The sequence below is a fragment of the Halichoerus grypus genome, chromosome X (assembly GCF_964656455.1).
Source record: "Halichoerus grypus chromosome X, mHalGry1.hap1.1, whole genome shotgun sequence".
Classification (NCBI taxonomy): domain Eukaryota; kingdom Metazoa; phylum Chordata; class Mammalia; order Carnivora; family Phocidae; genus Halichoerus; species Halichoerus grypus.
This window is the reverse complement of record NC_135727.1, coordinates 33,947,421-33,956,606: the sequence shown is the minus strand read 5'-3', so window position 1 is coordinate 33,956,606 and position 9,186 is coordinate 33,947,421.

Genomic DNA, 9,186 nt, shown 5'->3' with positions numbered 1-9,186 from the left:
ACCAGGGGCCTGAGGCTCCTTTAAGAGTATTAGGAAGGCCTGCGGGGACACAGGCTCAATGCACCGCACAAAGGGCATGGTGGCTGGTTATAGAAGTTATACTCAGGGACTGGCTTCCCAGAATTTGCTGAAGGGTGATACTTTGGGATTTGGGCAGGGTTTCAGAGTTGGTAGATTTATTGGAAGCACGTTAGTGTCTGGAGACCCTAGGATATAGGTGTGTGTGGGGGGAGAGGAAAGAATAGAGAGACAGAAGGTGGAAGAAAGAGAAAGAAAGAGAGAAGTTAATGGAGACAGAGAGGAGGTTGAGGATGCAAAACAAGAGGATTTTTGCAAAGGGATGATGGGAGATGGGGAGGGGTCTAGCACTGTGTCTAGAATCTCCTAGAAGCTTCTGGAGCACATCACGTCTTGCAGGGAAAGCAAGAAAGTTTCATTCTAGTCTGACTCAGCCCACCTACCACCAGCTTTGCTCCCTGCTGTCTGTACTGTCACTCATTTCCAGGCACATCTGCTCCGGTGTCCCCAAGCCATTTCATGGTAGATTCATCTGTCCTTTGCTGCTCATGTGACCGCCAGCCAGCCAGCGAGGCGTCAGAGTACCAGCAAGTAGCCTAGGTGGGAGTGCAAAGGAAACACTGACAAATATAAAATACCTACATGCATACGTGTCTGGTACAAATTACAGCCAGTTAGCACTTAAAAAATTCAAGCAGTGGTATCAATATGGAGGCCCAAAGGCTTGTGCCTTTGATTATGTGCATGTGTGCATCTAAAAAACACACCTGCACACAGAAATCTTTCAGTAACTGGCAATTTTCATGAAAATGATGTAAGAAGGGTAAGTCCATGCCTTCCTTTCTCTTTCAACAGGTTCAGTTACATAGTGCAAACTGTTCGCAGATCAGACCATTTATTCCCTGATGAGTGTCTGTTTGGCCTGGGCCCAAGGCCCGCAAGGCTGGGGGGCTCAACCTCCTCAGCTACTGCACTTTTTGCGTATATGCAGCCCCCACATAGTGCCCTTGGAATTGGATAGCCCCGTGCAGAGTACATTGAAATTGGAGGACTTTTTTCCACGTATTTTGCAGCCTCCAAAAACAACCAAGGCTTTTCTTTCTTTTTTTTTCAATTTTATTTTATTTTATTTAAATTCAATTAATTAACATCCCAAGGCTTTTCTGATAATCGCAGTTCAGCCGAACTTTGACCAGCTCTTATACAAAGTTCAGTTGAATCACTTGAACAGAAGGACACCATGGAATGTTTTCATTGTGATTATTTTGCACCTAACTGGGAGACAACCACCAAAAAGGCTTTCAGGATTTTTTTCCCCCACTAGACTATAAAATCTCTTTAATTCTTCAATGGATATACAGTTTGGATGAACTAAAACCAGGGTTTATAGAAGGTCAGGAAAGAAGGCTAGAATTAATGGAAATTAATGGTTTTGCCTTTTGGAGACAAACTGAATCAGACAGAACTATTTATCCAGAGCCAGGTTCTTAAAAAATACCCAATGAAACAGAGAATAAAGGCATATCCTTTCACACTTCAATGTAAAAAAAAAATTAAATAACTGGCTTTGGTGATATACACGATTGAGATCATTTTCAGCAAGTTACATGTACCAGTATGGTTTGGAAACGTAAATCATCTGTGTCCTGTGTTTGGGATGTACCTTGTAGAAATCCTGACTGCATATCTTAGGACAGTTATGAAGATACACACTGGTCCTGGTTTACAGACCTTTTAAAAAGTTGGTGAGGCTTGAGTTTTGGAAAGCTTTCTCTGAACCCCCTTGAGTTGGGTAAAATGTCTGTCAATATATTTCTAGGTACTTACCTGTTTAGATGTCTGTCATTCATAGTACACGGTGAGATCCTTGAGGGCAGAGGGCATATTCTACTCGTATTTAAAACACGACTACCAGCATCCTGCATGATATAGAGTAGGTGCTAAATAAATACTTGTTAAACTGTTGATGGAAGTCAGGCAGTGGGACAAATGAAAATTGGGCAAGGGAGTGGCCTAAAATGAATATTAAAAATATGGCCCACTTTCTACTCTGGCTTCCTTGATTTGTATAAAAATGTATACTTCTGGATCTGCATGACAGGGCCAGGTTTATATAATATGATTAAAAAGCCCATATCACTAAATCTCTCCTAAACATTATTTTATTCTGTCATTTTTCCTGCAACCTCAGGATAATGAGATCCCTTTTGTAAAGTTTGAGAATCCTTGAGGGCCTTCCAAGAGATCAATCCTCCATATAGTAGTATAAAATTGTTGGAGCAGGTTGCTATATTTTTAACACCTAGCTGACATTAGCACTGAGGTTAAAAAAAAAAAAAAGTTTTGACTAAAGAGGTAGGAGGATGAGAGAGGGTGCCTGATTAAGAGAGAGAGAGTGGGGGTGCCTGGGTGGCTCAGTCGGTTAAGCGTCTGACTCTTGATTTTGGCTCAGGTTGTGATCTCGGGGTTGAAGGATCAAGTCCATCATGGAGCCCCATGTTGAGCCCCATGTTGAGTCCCACATTAGGCTCCGTTCTCAGCAGAGAGTCGGCTTCCTCCTTCTCCCTCTACCTCTGCCCTCCCCGCCCCCTCACCCCAGCACACCCCTCATCTTTCTTTCTTAAATAAGCAAAGAGAGAGAGAAAGAGTGTTTTTTAAATTTTATTTTATTATGTTATGTTAGTCACCATACATTACATCATTAGTTTTTGATGTAGTGTTCCATGATTCATTGTTTGCGTATAACACCCAGGGCTCCATTCAATACGTGTCCTCCTTAATACCCATCACCGGGCTAACCCATCCCCCCACCCCACTCCTCTCTAGAACCCTCAGTTTGTTTCCCAGAGTCCATAGTCTCTCATGGTTCATCTCCCTCTCCGATTTCCCCCCCTTCATTTTTCCCTTCCTACTATCTTCTTTTTTTTTTAATATATAATGTATTATTTGTTTCAGGGGTACAGGTCTGTGATTCATCAGTCTTACACAATTCACAGCACTCACCATAGCACATACCCTCCCCAATGTCCATCACCCAGCCACCCCATCCCTCCCACCCCCCACCACTCCAGCGACCCTCAGTTTGTTTCCTGAGATTAAGAATTCCTCATATCAGTGAGATCATATGATACTTGTTGAGAAAGAGTGCTTTGGAGCATGCAAAAATGGAGGGAAAATCCAGTCAGTGTAGCTCAGGGCAGATCCCGGTTCTGGGTGAGGTAGGGGCTAGAAGTGACGCACAGGTACAGAAAAGAATTTGATGAATGACAAAGGCAAATTTAGAATCATCAAGTCATAGACTATGAGAGTAAGAAGGACGGTTACATGTCCTTAATGCCAATAGGATATGGAGAGACAGAAAGGGTAAATGACTTTCCCAAGGTCACATGACTATTTCTTGGTTGAGCTAGCAATAAAACCAACAGAACTTTAATCTTTTTAGCACATCAACAATTAAATTCAGTTCAAGTACTTGTTAAGCACCTACTCCATGCTCAGCACTGTGCTACACGCTGCTGGGAGTTCAAGTTCCATTCAGGACTTTGATCGTCAAGAAGTCTTCCGTGTTCCTTTTGTAATAAGGACTTCCTATTGTGAAGGCCAAAATACCTGAGCACTACTGCCTAATTTGTGCTGAACCAATCCGGGAAACAAATATAATGGTCAATCATAAGGAACTAACTTCTTTCTTTGCTGTGAACTTCAACATCTTTCACTCCAGATGCATGTAGTCATCAAGTCACATAGATTCTGCCTTCATAATCTCTTCTAAGTCTGCATTTTTACTTTTATAGCGTTCATTCTCACCTTGGTCCCCATTCTCATCACCTCTCACGTGGATTACAACAATAGTCTCTACATTGGTATTCCTAGACCTATCGTCTCTCGTCCTCCAATTGATGCACACCTGTGACGGATTAATATTCCTAAAACATCACTTTAAGTGCATATGTCACAAATCTGTTCAAAAGCATTTCGTGCTCCTCATTGACCGAGATGAAAGGCCAAATTCTTATGCTGACTTCACAATCATCCCCTTTGTCCCCCTTTGTATTCATCTGCTTATGGATGTGTTTTGTTCCTGACCCTAGATTCTAAATTCATAAGGGCAGAGACTCTAGCTTCTTGTCTTTCAATTCCCATATCCTAGCACAAATTAGGCCCTCAGTAAATGTTTCTTCCTGACGATGATCACTTCTTACAATATAATATTAAAATATTTTCATTTAATATCCCATAATCAAATTTACAGAAGACATTTCTGCATTTGCTAAGGGCTGATGTCGTTAGTTATTTGATCTAATCTTTTACCTTTAGTTTTCAGAACATTTCATACTATGTATTATTTTACACACATGCTCACATTCACGTAGAGTTAAGTCAGGCTCTGGCTGAGACTGACCTAATTCCTTCATATGTATCCCAAACACCTACGCTGTTAGGACTTGACTTGCCTTCCATTGTTTAAACTTAAATTTGTCTTATCACTACTAAATATACAACCCATTCTGGGCAAGAACACCAGGAGGAAACAAATAACTCTCCCCTCTCTTTGTGCTTTGTGTTTGTTCTTTGTACTGGTTCCCACAGTAGGTATATTCCCATTGGATCCACAGGGAGTCAACGGGAGTTTAGAGGAAGGCAAATGATGGATTACGCTCACTCGGAGAAATTCCATACTCATTTTCATCAAGCTGGGAAACAAGATGTCACAGAGAAATCATTGACTTGGCAATCAGAGTAACAGGGTTCTAGACTTGGTTTTGCCAGGAATTAACAATATAATCTTAGAGTCGTATAAATACTTGCCATGAATCTATTTCCACATCTACCAAACAAAGGGGTGGTAGATTTGATTCATTCATTTTACAAATCTCTGATGCTTGCTGAATATGTGACAGGCATGGGGCAAGACACTTTTAAGGAATGGAAAGATGGACCAGACATGAGTTTCTGTCCTTGAGAAGATTATAAGTCTGGATGGCAGAAGGTACACGCTCGAAGGACTGAAGTACAAGGCAGACAGTCATAAGAACCACAAAATAGGTAACAAGAAATTATGTAATGATCTCACAGTTGCCTTCAGCTTCAACATTCTATGATGTATAATTACTTTTTCACAGAGAAAAGTCTTCTCTTCCCAAAACAGAGATATTATCCTTATTTATTAAAGTGATTTCTTCATTAGCATTACCCCCCACATCAATGAAAAAGTTAGGAAAGTCCCAACTGAACGATTCTGGACCTTAATCCCAGAGAAATAGAAAAAGGCCATTTTGCAGAAAGAGTTAATACTCTTTGACAAGTCAGCAAAAGAAAACAACAGGAACTTTTTAAATGAGTTATATTTTTTAAAGTAACTATTTTATAAACAAATGTTGAAAGCAAAAATATCAATCAGTCATTACTGAGTCTGCGGTACTTCTAGCCCTCCTCAAGCAGTTGTAGGAGTTAAAAATGAATTTCAACATCTGGTGCTTCCCCTCAACCTAGTTAGCTTGTAAGTAGGTAGATAAGGACTAAATACACAGAGGATGATTTTTTAAAAGATTTTATTTATTTATTCCAGAGAGAGAGAGAGAGAGAGCAACTGGGGGTAGGAGCAGAGGGAGAAGGATAAGCAGATTCCCCACTGAGTTCGGAGCCCGAAGCAGGGATGGATCCCAGGACCCTGAGATCATGACCTGAGCCAAAACCAAGAGTCGGACGCTTAACCGACTGAGCCACCTAGGCGCCCACACAGAGGATGATTTTTAAACAGTTCAGTATAAGATTGCAATGATGCAGAAAGATCTGTCTTTAGAATCTGTCAGACCGGGGCGCCTGGGTGGCTCAGTCGGTTGAACATCTGCCTTCGGCTCAGGTCCATGATCCCAGGGTCCTGGGATCGAGCCCCGCATCAGGCTCCCTGCTCTGCGGGGACCCTGCTTCTCCCTCTCCCTCTGTCTGCTGCTCCCCCTGCTCGTGCTCGCTCTCTCTCTCTCTGTCAAATAAATAAAATCTTAAAAAAAAAAAATAAGAATCTGTCAGACCTAGGTTCAAAACCTTCTCTGCCACTTACTGGTTATGTGACCTTGGGCTCACTGCTTAACCTCCTTATAACTCAGTAACTCAATTTCCCCCACTGTACAGTGAGGATAGTTGTAGGACCTGCCGTGCAGGTTTGTTGTGAAGATTAAATGAGCTAATGCATGCTAAGTGCCAAACACAGTGGCCCACAGAGAGGTTTAATGGCTATTTGTTGATTTTGATAGTCAAGGTCAGTCGGAATACCTGAGGAAGAAGTTCAGACCCAAGACGGGCATTTAAATATGGCAGAGAAGAGGGAGTAGGTTGCAATTTTGACCTGTCAGGACAAAAAAAATCAAAAGAGGAAAAATACACCCTATCTTATAGACTTCCGCAATATATGTAACAATAAACTAATGTCAGCAAACACCAGCTAATAGCTAGTGATAATTAACAATCTAGTACTGGTCTGGTTGGCACACCTCTTACCCACTTAGTCATTAAACTCTCTCATCAGTGAATCTCCAAGTATCATTGCCCTATTGAAATTTGGTTCATGGATTATGAGAGTAAACACCAGCACAAGTTATTATTTGCTAAGTTTGACACATTTTCTTTTGATCTGTTAGCAGCCTCAGATGACAAAAGCTTTGAGAAATATTTCCAAGTAGCATAACTCTTTCTTACATTGACCTTTTAAAAATTGTCGAAACCGGGGCGCCTGGGTGGCTCAGTCGTTAGGCGTCTGCCTTCGGCTCAGGTCATGATCCCAGGGGGATCAAGCCCCGCATCGGGCTCCCTGCTCGGCGGGAAGCCTGCTTCTCCCTCTCCCACTTCCCCTGCTTGTGTTCCCTCTCTCGCTGCGTCTCTCTCTGTCCTATAAATAAATAAATAAATAAAATCTTAAAAAAAAAATTGTCGAAACCAAAGTATTTGACCAGCCTTACACCTTTTTTTTCTTTTCACATAGGTAATATCATGATGACTGGCAGACCAAAAATATCTTGGTGCTTTGGGATGAGATGTATTATTGGAAACAGAAGATACAAATCATCAAAGATAAAATTTGGAAGAAAGAGGCGTATCTACAGAATTCAGGTTCAAGGAAGAACACCGAGCACATTATCGAGAAAAAGTTGTCTTCTGAGTTCGATATGAACTATAGACACACTATTTTCTCGGAAGCATGAGCAGACCACAGTCTCGTGGTCTTTGACACACTAGAGCTGTTGTGAAAACATCACATCCCACTTTGAGTCAAGAAAATTAATTTGGAAAAAGCAAAATTCCCTCCTATTTAATTTCCCAAATAAAGGGGATTCCTGCTGTGTGTCCCCATTACTTGACTTTGAATGGAGGTAACCATACTCTTCCTAAGGTCCCTCGTGAGTAGAAAAACTCACGGCAGCACTGGCTCTAGATCAGCTTAGCCTGACCCAGGCAACCACCCCTGGGATCCTAGTAAGGCATACTTCCAGAGGTTAGAAGAAAACCATTTTCTGAGGAATTGATGGCATTTTGGAAGAGAGGGAAAAAGCTCATACAGGTATTTGCAAAGACTGAACACTTTATTTATTTATTTTTAAAATATTTTTATCTCTAAGGAATCTCTATACCCAACATGGGGCTCGAACCCACAACCCTGAGATCAAGAGTCGCACACTCCATGGACTGAGCCAGCCAGGTGCCCCAAGACTGAACACTTTGTTTTTTTTGAAGATTTTATTTATTTATTTGAGAGGGGTGGGGGGAGAAAGAGCACGAGCAGGGGAAGGGGCAGAGGGGGAGGGAGAAGCAGACTCCCTACTGAGCAGGGACCCCGACGTGGGGCTCAATCCCAGGAATGCCGAGATCTTGACCTGAGCCAAAGTCGGATGCTTAACTGACTGAGCCACCCAGGCGCCCCAAGACTGAACACTTTAAAATGAAGTTCTTTTCAGAGAGTTCATCTTTCCGTATACAGCCAATACTTCCGAGAGAAGTAAACGTCACCTCCCCAATTCTCCATAACTGAAAGATTTCTATCATTTAGAGAGATCACCCCCAGAGGAGTGCATTTATTGTTAGAAGATGAGGCGTAAGTCTAGTTATTGAAATCAATTATTTAAAATCTCTCAAGTTGATCAGGAGTCAGGCAGCAGTTTTAGGAGTTAGTGATGTAAGCGTCCTTAAATAAACTTGAAGCCTGAGCCACAAACAGGAAGTATGTCATGTTCCTGTGGGGGACAAGCCCATTATTTCCTCCAAAAGACTTTTACAGAAATTTTAAAAATAGTCAAGTGTGTCTTGTAATAAATGTAATGGGACTTATTTTGAATAAACAGGTAATAAGATGCAGGCACACAAAAGAAGTAATAAAATTGTCCTTCCGGTGGCTAACATTAATAAACATTTTTCACAATTAAAGATTTTACGATGTTGTCTTTCCATCTGGAGATGGTTTTAACATAAAAATATGGTAAACGAAATGGATAATTCAGGTTGCAAGTCTATGAATTTTATATCCCTTTCCAACTGCCTGTTGTTCCCTCCCCAGATACCGTCTCAGAGGTTTGCCAATTACAACAGTGTGACTATTTTGAAGGAACGTTCATTTGGGTTCCCAGCAAAAATAAGTTTGAGGAGACATTGCCATTCAAAACACTCACAAATGAACTCCATACTTCATTACCTCAATTGCAGGCACAAATATAAAGGCAGTATGGCTTTTTCATTCGAAATCTGTTTTGGACTGAAACAAACAAAAAATCACGCTCTCCATTGGGAAAAGATGCCCAAGGAAGGGGGAAGGTAGACTTGTCTCTACTGCTAATGGGAACTCAAGCACTGTGTTCTGTTACTGACAAGGACACATACATTTTGTTCCCAGTGGAGCCTGTTTTACTACCTCTGACCATTTTATGACTGTTTAGGTTTGTAGGCTGTCTAATATCTGTGCCCATGGCAAACCACTGGAGATCAAATGTGCAGAGGAAAGAGAATGTGGTTTATTGGATGCTAAACTGAACTGAAAGCCAGCAGATTTCAGTTCTATTTCTGGCCTCTCTTTGGACAAATCGTACCTTTCTTGACCTTGAGCAAGTCATTTACCATCACTCCACCCCAGATGGTGCAATTAGGCCTCATTAGAAGACAACTCCAATGCCACAGTTTTTCCAT